Raw genomic sequence first — 14563 nt, forward strand, 5'->3', positions numbered from 1 at the left:
GGCCTACCTTCAAACTCAGTGCCTCTTTGCTTGACTCCATGGGAAAACCAAAGGAAATCAGCCAAGACCTCAGAAAAAAAATGTAGACCTCCACAAATCTGGTTCATCCTTGGGAGCAATTTCCAAACGCCTGAAGGTACCTCGCTCATCTGTAGAAACAATAGTACGCAAGTATAAACACCATGGGACCACGCAGGCGTCATACCGCTCAGGAAGGAGACGCGTTCTGTCTCCTAGAGATGAACGTACTTTGGGTCGAAAAGTGCAAATCCATCCCAGAACTACAGATGCTGGAGGAAACAGGTACAAAATGGTCTATATCCACAGGCAAACGAGTCCTATATCGAAAAGGGCTCGCAAGCCAAAGAACACATCCCAACCGTGAAGCACAGCATCATGTTGGGGGTGCTTTGCTGCAGGAGGGTCTGGTGCACCACTAGAACACCTGGGAAGGACACTGCAGGGCAAATCAGTTTGCAATTTGAATTGGTACATATGTGCAACAACCTACTAAATTCATAGTGAAAAGGTTGCACAAGTAAACAAGGAGCATAGACTATTTCCCTGACCGGGAATCGAACCCGGGCTGCGGCGGTGAGAGCGCCGAATCCTAACCACTAGACCACCAGGGAAGGGTACTAGAGTGAAAATCGGTTCCCAGTGTGAGCTGGTACATACAGTTGAAGTCGTAAGTTTCCATCCACTTAGGCTGGAGTCATTAAAACCTGTTTGTCAACCCCTCCACACATTTCTTGTTAACAAACTATAGTTTTGGCAGTCGGTTAGGACATCTACTTTGTGCATGACACAAGTAATTTTTCCAACAATTGTTTACAGACCGATTATTTCACTTATAATTCAGTGTATCACAAATCCAGTGGGTCAGAAGTTTACATACACTAAGTTGGCTGTGCCTTTAAACAGTTTGGAAAATTCCAGAAAATGATGTCATGGCTTTAGAAGCTTCTGATAGGCTAATTGACATCCTTTGAGTCAATTGGAGGTGTACCTGTAGATGTATTTCAAGGCCTACCTTCAAACTCAGTGCCTCTTTGCTTGACTCCATGGGAAAACCAAAGGAAATCAGCCAAGACCTCAGAAAAAAAATGTAGACCTCCACAAATCTGGTTCATCCTTGGGAGCAATTTCCAAACGCCTGAAGGTACCTCGCTCATCTGTAGAAACAATAGTACGCAAGTATAAACACCATGGGACCACGCAGGCGTCATACCGCTCAGGAAGGAGACGCGTTCTGTCTCCTAGAGATGAACGTACTTTGGGTCGAAAAGTGCAAATCCATCCCAGAACTACAGCAAAGGACCTTGTGAAGATGCTGGAGGAAACAGGTACAAAATGGTCTATATCCACAGGCAAACAAGTCCTATATCGAAAAGGGCTCGCAAGCCAAAGAACACATCCCAACCGTGAAGCACAGCATCATGTTGGGGGTGCTTTGCTGCAGGAGGGTCTGGTGCACCACTAGAACACCTGGGAAGGACACTGCAGGGCAAATCAGTTTGCAATTTGAAGTGGTACATATGTGCAACAACCTACTAAATTCATAGTGACAGGTTGCACAAGTAAACAAGGAGCATAGACTATTTCCCTGACCGGGAATCGAACCCGGGCCGCGGCAGTGAGAGCGCCGAATCCTAACCACTAGACCACCAGGGAAGGGTACTAGAGTGAAAATCGGTTCCCAGTGTGAGCTGGTACATACAGTTGAAGTCGTAAGTTTCCATCCACTTAGGCTGGAGTCATTAAAACCTGTTTGTCAACCCCTCCACACATTTCTTGTTAACAAACTATAGTTTTGGCAGTCGGTTAGGACATCTACTTTGTGCATGACACAAGTAATTTTTCCAACAATTGTTTACAGACCGATTATTTCACTTATAATTCAGTGTATCACAAATCCAGTGGGTCAGAAGTTTACATACACTAAGTTGGCTGTGCCTTTAAACAGTTTGGAAAATTCCAGAAAATGATGTCATGGCTTTAGAAGCTTCTGATAGGCTAATTGACATCCTTTGAGTCAATTGGAGGTGTACCTGTAGATGTATTTCAAGGCCTACCTTCAAACTCAGTGCCTCTTTGCTTGACTCCATGGGAAAACCAAAGGAAATCAGCCAAGACCTCAGAAAAAAAATGTAGACCTCCACAAATCTGGTTCATCCTTGGGAGCAATTTCCAAACGCCTGAAGGTACCTCGCTCATCTGTAGAAACAATAGTACGCAAGTATAAACACCATGGGACCACGCAGGCGTCATACCGCTCAGGAAGGAGACGCGTTCTGTCTCCTAGAGATGAACGTACTTTGGGTCGAAAAGTGCAAATCCATCCCAGAACTACAGATGCTGGAGGAAACAGGTACAAAATGGTCTATATCCACAGGCAAACGAGTCCTATATCGAAAAGGGCTCGCAAGCCAAAGAACACATCCCAACCGTGAAGCACAGCATCATGTTGGGGGTGCTTTGCTGCAGGAGGGTCTGGTGCACCACTAGAACACCTGGGAAGGACACTGCAGGGCAAATCAGTTTGCAATTTGAAGTGGTACATATGTGCAACAACCTACTAAATTCATAGTGACAGGTTGCACAAGTAAACAAGGAGCATAGACTATTTCCCTGACCGGGAATCGAACCCGGGCCGCGGCAGTGAGAGCGCCGAATCCTAACCACTAGACCACCAGGGAAGGGTACTAGAGTGAAAATCGGTTCCCAGTGTGAGCTGGTACATACAGTTGAAGTCGTAAGTTTCCATCCACTTAGGCTGGAGTCATTAAAACCTGTTTGTCAACCCCTCCACACATTTCTTGTTAACAAACTATAGTTTTGGCAGTCGGTTAGGACATCTACTTTGTGCATGACACAAGTAATTTTTCCAACAATTGTTTACAGACCGATTATTTCACTTATAATTCAGTGTATCACAAATCCAGTGGGTCAGAAGTTTACATACACTAAGTTGGCTGTGCCTTTAAACAGTTTGGAAAATTCCAGAAAATGATGTCATGGCTTTAGAAGCTTCTGATAGGCTAATTGACATCCTTTGAGTCAATTGGAGGTGTACCTGTAGATGTATTTCAAGGCCTACCTTCAAACTCAGTGCCTCTTTGCTTGACTCCATGGGAAAACCAAAGGAAATCAGCCAAGACCTCAGAAAAAAAATGTAGACCTCCACAAATCTGGTTCATCCTTGGGAGCAATTTCCAAACGCCTGAAGGTACCTCGCTCATCTGTAGAAACAATAGTACGCAAGTATAAACACCATGGGACCACGCAGGCGTCATACCGCTCAGGAAGGAGACGCGTTCTGTCTCCTAGAGATGAACGTACTTTGGGTCGAAAAGTGCAAATCCATCCCAGAACTACAGATGCTGGAGGAAACAGGTACAAAATGGTCTATATCCACAGGCAAACGAGTCCTATATCGAAAAGGGCTCGCAAGCCAAAGAACACATCCCAACCGTGAAGCACAGCATCATGTTGGGGGTGCTTTGCTGCAGGAGGGTCTGGTGCACCACTAGAACACCTGGGAAGGACACTGCAGGGCAAATCAGTTTGCAATTTGAAGTGGTACATATGTGCAACAACCTACTAAATTCATAGTGACAGGTTGCACAAGTAAACAAGGAGCATAGACTATTTCCCTGACCGGGAATCGAACCCGGGCCGCGGCAGTGAGAGCGCCGAATCCTAACCACTAGACCACCAGGGAAGGGTACTAGAGTGAAAATCGGTTCCCAGTGTGAGCTGGTACATACAGTTGAAGTCGTAAGTTTCCATCCACTTAGGCTGGAGTCATTAAAACCTGTTTGTCAACCCCTCCACACATTTCTTGTTAACAAACTATAGTTTTGGCAGTCGGTTAGGACATCTACTTTGTGCATGACACAAGTAATTTTTCCAACAATTGTTTACAGACCGATTATTTCACTTATAATTCAGTGTATCACAAATCCAGTGGGTCAGAAGTTTACATACACTAAGTTGGCTGTGCCTTTAAACAGTTTGGAAAATTCCAGAAAATGATGTCATGGCTTTAGAAGCTTCTGATAGGCTAATTGACATCCTTTGAGTCAATTGGAGGTGTACCTGTAGATGTATTTCAAGGCCTACCTTCAAACTCAGTGCCTCTTTGCTTGACTCCATGGGAAAACCAAAGGAAATCAGCCAAGACCTCAGAAAAAAAATGTAGACCTCCACAAATCTGGTTCATCCTTGGGAGCAATTTCCAAACGCCTGAAGGTACCTCGCTCATCTGTAGAAACAATAGTACGCAAGTATAAACACCATGGGACCACGCAGGCGTCATACCGCTCAGGAAGGAGACGCGTTCTGTCTCCTAGAGATGAACGTACTTTGGGTCGAAAAGTGCAAATCCATCCCAGAACTACAGATGCTGGAGGAAACAGGTACAAAATGGTCTATATCCACAGGCAAACGAGTCCTATATCGAAAAGGGCTCGCAAGCCAAAGAACACATCCCAACCGTGAAGCACAGCATCATGTTGGGGGTGCTTTGCTGCAGGAGGGTCTGGTGCACCACTAGAACACCTGGGAAGGACACTGCAGGGCAAATCAGTTTGCAATTTGAATTGGTACATATGTGCAACAACCTACTAAATTCATAGTGACAGGTTGCACAAGTAAACAAGGAGCATAGACTATTTCCCTGACCGGGAATCGAACCCGGGCTGCGGCGGTGAGAGCGCCGAATCCTAACCACTAGACCACCAGGGAAGGGTACTAGAGTGAAAATCGGTTCCCAGTGTGAGCTGGTACATACAGTTGAAGTCGTAAGTTTCCATCCACTTAGGCTGGAGTCATTAAAACCTGTTTGTCAACCCCTCCACACATTTCTTGTTAACAAACTATAGTTTTGGCAGTCAGTTAGGACATCTACTTTGTGCATGACACAAGTAATTTTTCCAACAATTGTTTACAGACCGATTATTTCACTTATAATTCAGTGTATCACAAATCCAGTGGGTCAGAAGTTTACATACACTAAGTTGGCTGTGCCTTTAAACAGTTTGGAAAATTCCGGAAAATGATGTCATGGCTTTAGAAGCTTCTGATAGGCTAATTGACATCCTTTGAGTCAATTGGAGGTGTACCTGTAGATGTATTTCAAGGCCTACCTTCAAACTCAGTGCCTCTTTGCTTGACTCCATGGGAAAACCAAAGGAAATCAGCCAAGACCTCAGAAAAAAAATGTAGACCTCCACAAATCTGGTTCATCCTTGGGAGCAATTTCCAAACGCCTGAAGGTACCTCGCTCATCTGTAGAAACAATAGTACGCAAGTATAAACACCATGGGACCACGCAGGCGTCATACCGCTCAGGAAGGAGACGCGTTCTGTCTCCTAGAGATGAACGTATTTTGGGTCGAAAAGTGCAAATCCATCCCAGAACTACAGCAAAGGACCTTGTGAAGATGCTGGAGGAAACAGGTACAAAATGGTCTATATCCACAGGCAAACGAGTCCTATATCGAAAAGGGCTCGCAAGCCAAAGAACACATCCCAACCGTGAAGCACAGCATCATGTTGGGGGTGCTTTGCTGCAGGAGGGTCTGGTGCACCACTAGAACACCTGGAAAGGACACTGCAGGTCAAATCAGTTTGCAATTTGAATATGTGCGATAACCTTCCATATTCATAGTGACAGGTTGCACAAGTAAACATGTAGCACAAGTAAACATGTAGCAAAAGAGTAGTTCCCTGACCGGGAATCGAACCCGGGCCGCGGCGGTGAGAGCGCCGAATCCTAACCACTAGACCACCAGGGAAGGGTACTAGAGTGAAAATCGGTTCCCAGTGTGAGCTGGTACATACAGTTGAAGTCGTAAGTTTCCATCCACTTAGGCTGGAGTCATTAAAACCTGTTTGTCAACCCCTCCACACATTTCTTGTTAACAAACTATAGTTTTGGCAGTCGGTTAGGACATCTACTTTGTGCATGACACAAGTAATTTTTCCAACAATTGTTTACAGACCGATTATTTCACTTATAATTCAGTGTATCACAAATCCAGTGGGTCAGAAGTTTACATACACTAAGTTGGCTGTGCCTTTAAACAGTTTGGAAAATTCCAGAAAATGATGTCATGGCTTTAGAAGCTTCTGATAGGCTAATTGACATCCTTTGAGTCAATTGGAGGTGTACCTGTAGATGTATTTCAAGGCCTACCTTCAAACTCAGTGCCTCTTTGCTTGACTCCATGGGAAAACCAAAGGAAATCAGCCAAGACCTCAGAAAAAAAATGTAGACCTCCACAAATCTGGTTCATCCTTGGGAGCAATTTCCAAACGCCTGAAGGTACCTCGCTCATCTGTAGAAACAATAGTACGCAAGTATAAACACCATGGGACCACGCAGGCGTCATACCGCTCAGGAAGGAGACGCGTTCTGTCTCCTAGAGATGAACGTACTTTGGGTCGAAAAGTGCAAATCCATCCCAGAACTACAGCAAAGGACCTTGTGAAGATGCTGGAGGAAACAGGTACAAAATGGTCTATATCCACAGGCAAACGAGTCCTATATCGAAAAGGGCTCGCAAGCCAAAGAACACATCCCAACCGTGAAGCACAGCATCATGTTGGGGGTGCTTTGCTGCAGGAGGGTCTGGTGCACCACTAGAACACCTGGGAAGGACACTGCAGGGCAAATCAGTTTGCAATTTGAAGTGGTACATATGTGCAACAACCTACTAAATTCATAGTGACAGGTTGCACAAGTAAACAAGGAGCATAGACTATTTCCCTGACTGGGAATCGAACCCGGGCCACGGCGGTGAGAGCGCCGAATCCTAACCACTAGACCACCAGGGAAGGGTACTAGAGTGAAAATCGGTTCCCAGTGTGAGCTGGTACATACAGTTGAAGTCGTAAGTTTCCATCCACTTAGGCTGGAGTCATTAAAACCTGTTTGTCAACCCCTCCACACATTTCTTGTTAACAAACTATAGTTTTGGCAGTCGGTTAGGACATCTACTTTGTGCATGACACAAGTAATTTTTCCAACAATTGTTTACAGACCGATTATTTCACTTATAATTCAGTGTATCACAAATCCAGTGGGTCAGAAGTTTACATACACTAAGTTGGCTGTGCCTTTAAACAGTTTGGAAAATTCCCGAAAATGATGTCATGGCTTTAGAAGCTTCTGATAGGCTAATTGACATCCTTTGAGTCAATTGGAGGTGTACCTGTAGATGTATTTCAAGGCCTACCTTCAAACTCAGTGCCTCTTTGCTTGACTCCATGGGAAAACCAAAGGAAATCAGCCAAGACCTCAGAAAAAAATGTAGACCTCCACAAATCTGGTTCATCCTTGGGAGCAATTTCCAAACGCCTGAAGGTACCTCGCTCATCTGTAGAAACAATAGTACGCAAGTATAAACACCATGGGACCACGCAGGCGTCATACCGCTCAGGAAGGAGACGCGTTCTGTCTCCTAGAGATGAACGTACTTTGGGTCGAAAAGTGCAAATCCATCCCAGAACTACAGCAAAGGACCTTGTGAAGATGCTGGAGGAAACAGGTACAAAATGGTCTATATCCACAGGCAAACGAGTCCTATATCGAAAAGGGCTCGCAAGCCAAAGAACACATCCCAACCGTGAAGCACAGCATCATGTTGGGGGTGCTTTGCTGCAGGAGGGTCTGGTGCACCACTAGAACACCTGGGAAGGACACTGCAGGTCAAATCAGTTTGCAATTTGAATATGTGCGATAACCTTCCATATTTATAGTGACAGGTTGCACAAGTAAACATGTAGCACAAGTAAACATGTAGCAAAAGAGTAGTTCCCTGACCGGGAATCGAACCCGGGCCGCGGCGGTGAGAGCACCGAATCCTAACCACTAGACCACCAGGGAAGGGTACTAGAGTGAAAATCGGTTCCCAGTGTGAGCTGGTACATACAGTTGAAGTCGTAAGTTTCCATCCACTTAGGCTGGAGTCATTAAAACCTGTTTGTCAACCCCTCCACACATTTCTTGTTAACAAACTATAGTTTTGGCAGTCGGTTAGGACATCTACTTTGTGCATGACACAAGTAATTTTTCCAACAATTGTTTACAGACCGATTATTTCACTTATAATTCAGTGTATCACAAATCCAGTGGGTCAGAAGTTTACATACACTAAGTTGGCTGTGCCTTTAAACAGTTTGGAAAATTCCCGAAAATGATGTCATGGCTTTAGAAGCTTCTGATAGGCTAATTGACATCCTTTGAGTCAATTGGAGGTGTACCTGTAGATGTATTTCAAGGCCTACCTTCAAACTCAGTGCCTCTTTGCTTGACTCCATGGGAAAACCAAAGGAAATCAGCCAAGACCTCAGAAAAAAAATGTAGACCTCCACAAATCTGGTTCATCCTTGGGAGCAATTTCCAAACGCCTGAAGGTACCTCGCTCATCTGTAGAAACAATAGTACGCAAGTATAAACACCATGGGACCACGCAGGCGTCATACCGCTCAGGAAGGAGACGCGTTCTGTCTCCTAGAGATGAACGTACTTTGGGTCGAAAAGTGCAAATCCATCCCAGAACTACAGCAAAGGACCTTGTGAAGATGCTGGAGGAAACAGGTACAAAATGGTCTATATCCACAGGCAAACGAGTCCTGCATCGAAAAGGGCTCGCAAGCCAAAGAACACATCCCAACCGTGAAGCACAGCATCATGTTGGGGGTGCTTTGCTGCAGGAGGGTCTGGTGCACCACTAGAACACCTGGGAAGGACACTGCAGGGCAAATCAGTTTGCAATTTGAAGTGGTACATATGTGCAACAACCTACTAAATTCATAGTGACAGGTTGCACAAGTAAACAAGGAGCATAGACTATTTCCCTGACCGGGAATCGAACCCGGGCCACGGCGGTGAGAGCGCCGAATCCTAACCACTAGACCACCAGGGAAGGGTACTAGAGTGAAAATCGGTTCCCAGTGTGAGCTGGTACATACAGTTGAAGTCATAAGTTTCCATCCACTTAGGCTGGAGTCATTAAAACCTGTTTGTCAACCCCTCCACACATTTCTTGTTAACAAACTATAGTTTTGGCAGTCGGTTAGGACATCTACTTTGTGCATGACACAAGTAATTTTTCCAACAATTGTTTACAGACCGATTATTTCACTTATAATTCAGTGTATCACAAATCCAGTGGGTCAGAAGTTTACATACACTAAGTTGGCTGTGCCTTTAAACAGTTTGGAAAATTCCCGAAAATGATGTCATGGCTTTAGAAGCTTCTGATAGGCTAATTGACATCCTTTGAGTCAATTGGAGGTGTACCTGTAGATGTATTTCAAGGCCTACCTTCAAACTCAGTGCCTCTTTGCTTGACTCCATGGGAAAACCAAAGGAAATCAGCCAAGACCTCAGAAAAAAAATGTAGACCTCCACAAATCTGGTTCATCCTTGGGAGCAATTTCCAAACGCCTGAAGGTACCTCGCTCATCTGTAGAAACAATAGTACGCAAGTATAAACACCATGGGACCACGCAGGCGTCATACCGCTCAGGAAGGAGACGCGTTCTGTCTCCTAGAGATGAACGTACTTTGGGTCGAAAAGTGCAAATCCATCCCAGAACTACAGCAAAGGACCTTGTGAAGATGCTGGAGGAAACAGGTACAAAATGGTCTATATCCACAGGCAAACGAGTCCTATATCGAAAAGGGCTCGCAAGCCAAAGAACACATCCCAACCGTGAAGCACAGCATCATGTTGGGGGTGCTTTGCTGCAGGACGGTCTGGTGCACCACTAGAACACCTGGGAAGGACACTGCAGGGCAAATCAGTTTGCAATTTGAAGTGGTACATATGTGCAACAACCTACTAAATTCGTAAGTTTCCATCCACTTAGGCTGGAGTCATTAAAACCTGTTTGTCAACCCCTCCACACATTTCTTGTTAACAAACTATAGTTTTGGCAGTCGGTTAGGACATCTACTTTGTGCATGACACAAGTAATTTTTCCAACAATTGTTTACAGACCGATTATTTCACTTATAATTCAGTGTATCACAAATCCAGTGGGTCAGAAGTTTACATACACTAAGTTTGCTGTGCCTTTAAACAGTTTGGAAAATTCCCGAAAATGATGTCATGGCTTCTGATAGGCTAATTGACATCCTTTGAGTCAATTGGAGGTGTACCTGTAGATGTATTTCAAGGCCTACCTTCAAACTCAGTGCCTCTTTGCTTGACTCCATGGGAAAACCAAAGGAAATCAGCCAAGACCTCAGAAAAAAAATGTAGACCTCCACAAATCTGGTTCATCCTTGGGAGCAATTTCCAAACGCCTGAAGGTACCTCGCTCATCTGTAGAAACAATAGTACGCAAGTATAAACACCATGGGACCACGCAGGCGTCATACCGCTCAGGAAGGAGACGCGTTCTGTCTCCTAGAGATGAACGTACTTTGGGTCGAAAAGTGCAAATCCATCCTAGAACTACAGCAAAGGACCTTGTGAAGATGCTGGAGGAAACAGGTACAAAATGGTCTATATCCACAGGCAAACGAGTCCTATATCGAAAAGGGCTCGCAAGCCAAAGAACACATCCCAACCGTGAAGCACAGCATCATGTTGGGGGTGCTTTGCTGCAGGACGGTCTGGTGCACCACTAGAACACCTGGGAAGGACACTGCAGGGCAAATCAGTTTAAAAATTTGAAGTGGTACATATGTGCAACAACCTACTAAATTCATAGTGACAGGTTGCACAAGTAAACAAGGAGCATAGACTATTTCCCTGACCGGGAATCGAACCCGGGCCACGGCGGTGAGAGCGCCGAATCCTAACCACTAGACCACCAGGGAAGGGTACTAGAGTGAAAATCGGTTCCCAGTGTGAGCTGGTACATACAGTTGAAGTCATAAGTTTCCATCCACTTAGGCTGGAGTCATTAAAACCTGTTTGTCAACCCCTCCACACATTTCTTGTTAACAAACTATAGTTTTGGCAGTCGGTTAGGACATCTACTTTGTGCATGACACAAGTAATTTTTCCAACAATTGTTTACAGACCGATTATTTCACTTATAATTCAGTGTATCACAAATCCAGTGGGTCAGAAGTTTACATACACTAAGTTTGCTGTGCCTTTAAACAGTTTGGAAAATTCCCGAAAATGATGTCATGGCTTTAGAAGCTTCTGATAGGCTAATTGACATCCTTTGAGTCAATTGGAGGTGTACCTGTAGATGTATTTCAAGGCCTACCTTCAAACTCAGTGCCTCTTTGCTTGACTCCATGGGAAAACCAAAGGAAATCAGCCAAGACCTCAGAAAAAAAATGTAGACCTCCACAAATCTGGTTCATCCTTGGGAGCAATTTCCAAACGCCTGAAGGTACCTCGCTCATCTGTAGAAACAATAGTACGCAAGTGGGACCACGCCATGGGACCACGCAGGCGTCATACCGCTCAGGAAGGAGACGCGTTCTGTCTCCTAGAGATGAACGTACTTTGGGTCGAAAAGTGCAAATCCATCCCAGAACTACAGCAAAGGACCTTGTGAAGATGCTGGAGGAAACAGGTACAAAATGGTCTATATCCACAGGCAAACGAGTCCTATATCGAAAAGGGCTCGCAAGCCAAAGAACACATCCCAACCGTGAAGCACAGCATCATGTTGGGGATGCTTTGCTGCAGGACGGTCTGGTGCACCACTAGAACACCTGGGAAGGACACTGCAGGGCAAATCAGTTTGCAATTTGAAGTGGTACATATGTGCAACAACCTACTAAATTCATAGTGACAGGTTGCACAAGTAAACAAGGAGCATAGACTATTTCCCTGACCGGGAATCGAACCCGGGCCACGGCGGTGAGAGCGCCGAATCCTAACCACTAGACCACCAGGGAAGGGTACTAGAGTGAAAATCGGTTCCCAGTGTGAGCTGGTACATACAGTTGAAGTCGTAAGTTTCCATCCACTTAGGCTGGAGTCATTAAAACCTGTTTGTCAACCCCTCCACACATTTCTTGTTAACAAACAATAGTTTTGGCAGTCGGTTAGGACATCTACTTTGTGCATGACACAAGTAATTTTTCCAACAATTGTTTACAGACCGATTATTTCACTTATAATTCAGTGTATCACAAATCCAGTGGGTCAGAAGTTTACATACACTAAGTTGGCTGTGCCTTTAAACAGTTTGGAAAATTCCCGAAAATGATGTCATGGCTTTAGAAGCTTCTGATAGGCTAATTGACATCCTTTGAGTCAATTGGAGGTGTACCTGTAGATGTATTTCAAGGCCTACCTTCAAACTCAGTGCCTCTTTGCTTGACTCCATGGGAAAACCAAAGGAAATCAGCCAAGACCTCAGAAAAAAAATGTAGACCTCCACAAATCTGGTTCATCCTTGGGAGCAATTTCCAAACGCCTGAAGGTACCTCGCTCATCTGTAGAAACAATAGTACGCAAGTATAAACACCATGGGACCACGCAGGCGTCATACCGCTCAGGAAGGAGACGCGTTCTGTCTCCTAGAGATGAACGTACTTTGGGTCGAAAAGTGCAAATCCATCCCAGAACTACAGCAAAGGACCTTGTGAAGATGCTGGAGGAAACAGGTACAAAATGGTCTATATCCACAGGCAAACGAGTCCTATATCGAAAAGGGCTCGCAAGCCAAAGAACACATCCCAACTGTGAAGCACAGCATCATGTTGGGGGTGCTTTGCTGCAGGAGGGTCTGGTGCACCACTAGAACACCTGGGAAGGACACTGCAGGGCAAATCAGTTTGCAATTTGAATATGTGCAACAACCTACTAAATTCATAGTGACAGGTTGCACAAGTAAACAAGGAGCATAGACTATTTCCCTGACCGGGAATCGAACCCAGGCCACGGCGGTGAGAGCGCCAAATCCTAACCACTAGACCACCAGGGAAGGGTACTAGAGTGCAAATCGGTTCCCAGTGTGAGCTGGTACATATGTGCGATAACCTTCGATATTCATAGTGACAGGTTGCACAAGTAAACATGTAGCAAAAGAGTAGTTCCCTGACCTGGAATCGAACCCGGGCCGCGGCGGTGAGAGCGCCGAATCCTAACCACTAGACCACCAGGGAAGGGTACTAGAGTGAAAATCGGTTCCCAGTGTGAGCTGGTACATACAGTTGAAGTCGTAAGTTTCCATCCACTTAGGCTGGAGTCATTAAAACCTGTTTGTCAACCCCTCCACACATTTCTTGTTAACAAACTATAGTTTTGGCAGTCGGTTAGGACATCTACTTTGTGCATGACACAAGTAATTTTTCCAACAATTGTTTACAGACCGATTATTTCACTTATAATTCAGTGTATCACAAATCCAGTGGGTCAGAAGTTTACATACACTAAGTTGGCTGTGCCTTTAAACAGTTTGGAAAATTCCCGAAAATGATGTCATGGCTTTAGAAGCTTCTGATAGGCTAATTGACATCCTTTGAGTCAATTGGAGGTGTACCTGTAGATGTATTTCAAGGCCTACCTTCAAACTCAGTGCCTCTTTGCTTGACTCCATGGGAAAACCAAAGGAAATCAGCCAAGACCTCAGAAAAAAAATGTAGACCTCCACAAATCTGGTTCATCCTTGGGAGCAATTTCCAAACACCTGAAGGTACCTCGCTCATCTGTAGAAACAATAGTACGCAAGTATAAACACCATGGGACCACGCAGGCGTCATACCGCTCAGGAAGGAGACGCGTTCTGTCTCCTAGAGATGAACGTACTTTGGGTCGAAAAGTGCAAATCCATCCCAGAACTACAGCAAAGGACCTTGTGAAGATGCTGGAGGAAACAGGTACAAAATGGTCTATATCCACAGGCAAACGAGTCCTATATCGAAAAGGGCTCGCAAGCCAAAGAACACATCCCAACCGTGAAGCACAGCATCATGTTGGGGGTGCTTTGCTGCAGGAGGGTCTGGTGCACCACTAGAACACCTGGGAAGGACACTGCAGGGCAAATCAGTTTGCAATTTGAATATGTGCAACAACCTACTAAATTCATAGTGACAGGTTGCACAAGTAAACAAGGAGCATAGACTATTTGCCTGACCAGGAATCGAACCCGGGCCGCGGCGGTGAGAGCGCCGAATCCTAACCACTAGACCACCAGGGAAGGGTACTAGAGTGCAAATCGGTTCCCAGTGTGAGCTGGTACATATGTGCGATAACCTTCGATATTCATAGTGACAGTTTGCACAAGTAAACATGTAGCAAAAGAGTAGTTCCCTGACCGGGAATCAAACCCGGACCGCGGCGGTGAGAGCGCCGAATCCTAACCACTAGACCACCAGGGAAGGGTACTAGAGTGAAAATCGGTTCCCAGTGTGAGCTGGTACATACAGTTGAAGTCATAAGTTTCCATCCACTTAGGCTGGAGTCATTAAAACCTGTTTGTCAACCCCTCCACACATTTCTTGTTAACAAACTATAGTTTTGGCAGTCGGTTAGGACATCTACTTTGTGCATGACACAAGTAATTTTTCCAACAATTGTTTACAGACCGATTATTTCACTTATAATTCAGTGTATCACAAATCCAG

General features: G+C 45.1%; 15 non-coding genes across 15 annotated transcripts; all 15 read right to left on the bottom strand.

The window, feature by feature from the left end:
- Window positions 1–560: 560 nt before the first annotated feature.
- On the bottom strand, window positions 561–632 carry trnae-cuc. Its single transcript has one exon. It is a non-coding gene; the product is annotated as a tRNA-Glu (tRNA).
- A 970-nt stretch (window positions 633–1602) lies between these two features.
- trnae-cuc lies at window positions 1603–1674 on the bottom strand. The gene has a single exon. It is a non-coding gene; the product is annotated as a tRNA-Glu (tRNA).
- Window positions 1675–2627: 953 nt separating this feature from the next.
- On the bottom strand, window positions 2628–2699 carry trnae-cuc. Its single transcript has one exon. It is a non-coding gene; the product is annotated as a tRNA-Glu (tRNA).
- A 953-nt stretch (window positions 2700–3652) lies between these two features.
- On the bottom strand, window positions 3653–3724 carry trnae-cuc. Its single transcript has one exon. It is a non-coding gene; the product is annotated as a tRNA-Glu (tRNA).
- Window positions 3725–4677: 953 nt separating this feature from the next.
- On the bottom strand, window positions 4678–4749 carry trnae-cuc. The gene has a single exon. It is a non-coding gene; the product is annotated as a tRNA-Glu (tRNA).
- A 980-nt stretch (window positions 4750–5729) lies between these two features.
- trnae-cuc lies at window positions 5730–5801 on the bottom strand. Its single transcript has one exon. It is a non-coding gene; the product is annotated as a tRNA-Glu (tRNA).
- A 970-nt stretch (window positions 5802–6771) lies between these two features.
- Window positions 6772–6843, bottom strand: trnae-cuc. The gene has a single exon. It is a non-coding gene; the product is annotated as a tRNA-Glu (tRNA).
- A 979-nt stretch (window positions 6844–7822) lies between these two features.
- Window positions 7823–7894, bottom strand: trnae-cuc. The gene has a single exon. It is a non-coding gene; the product is annotated as a tRNA-Glu (tRNA).
- A 970-nt stretch (window positions 7895–8864) lies between these two features.
- On the bottom strand, window positions 8865–8936 carry trnae-cuc. The gene has a single exon. It is a non-coding gene; the product is annotated as a tRNA-Glu (tRNA).
- Window positions 8937–10771: 1835 nt separating this feature from the next.
- On the bottom strand, window positions 10772–10843 carry trnae-cuc. Its single transcript has one exon. It is a non-coding gene; the product is annotated as a tRNA-Glu (tRNA).
- A 972-nt stretch (window positions 10844–11815) lies between these two features.
- trnae-cuc lies at window positions 11816–11887 on the bottom strand. The gene has a single exon. It is a non-coding gene; the product is annotated as a tRNA-Glu (tRNA).
- Window positions 11888–12849: 962 nt separating this feature from the next.
- On the bottom strand, window positions 12850–12921 carry trnae-cuc. Its single transcript has one exon. It is a non-coding gene; the product is annotated as a tRNA-Glu (tRNA).
- Window positions 12922–13030: 109 nt separating this feature from the next.
- On the bottom strand, window positions 13031–13102 carry trnae-cuc. Its single transcript has one exon. It is a non-coding gene; the product is annotated as a tRNA-Glu (tRNA).
- Window positions 13103–14064: 962 nt separating this feature from the next.
- Window positions 14065–14136, bottom strand: trnae-cuc. The gene has a single exon. It is a non-coding gene; the product is annotated as a tRNA-Glu (tRNA).
- A 109-nt stretch (window positions 14137–14245) lies between these two features.
- Window positions 14246–14317, bottom strand: trnae-cuc. The gene has a single exon. It is a non-coding gene; the product is annotated as a tRNA-Glu (tRNA).
- Window positions 14318–14563: the final 246 nt, after the last annotated feature.

The sequence above is a fragment of the Oncorhynchus mykiss genome, chromosome 10 (genome assembly GCF_013265735.2).
Source record: "Oncorhynchus mykiss isolate Arlee chromosome 10, USDA_OmykA_1.1, whole genome shotgun sequence".
In the NCBI taxonomy this organism is placed as follows: domain Eukaryota; kingdom Metazoa; phylum Chordata; class Actinopteri; order Salmoniformes; family Salmonidae; genus Oncorhynchus; species Oncorhynchus mykiss.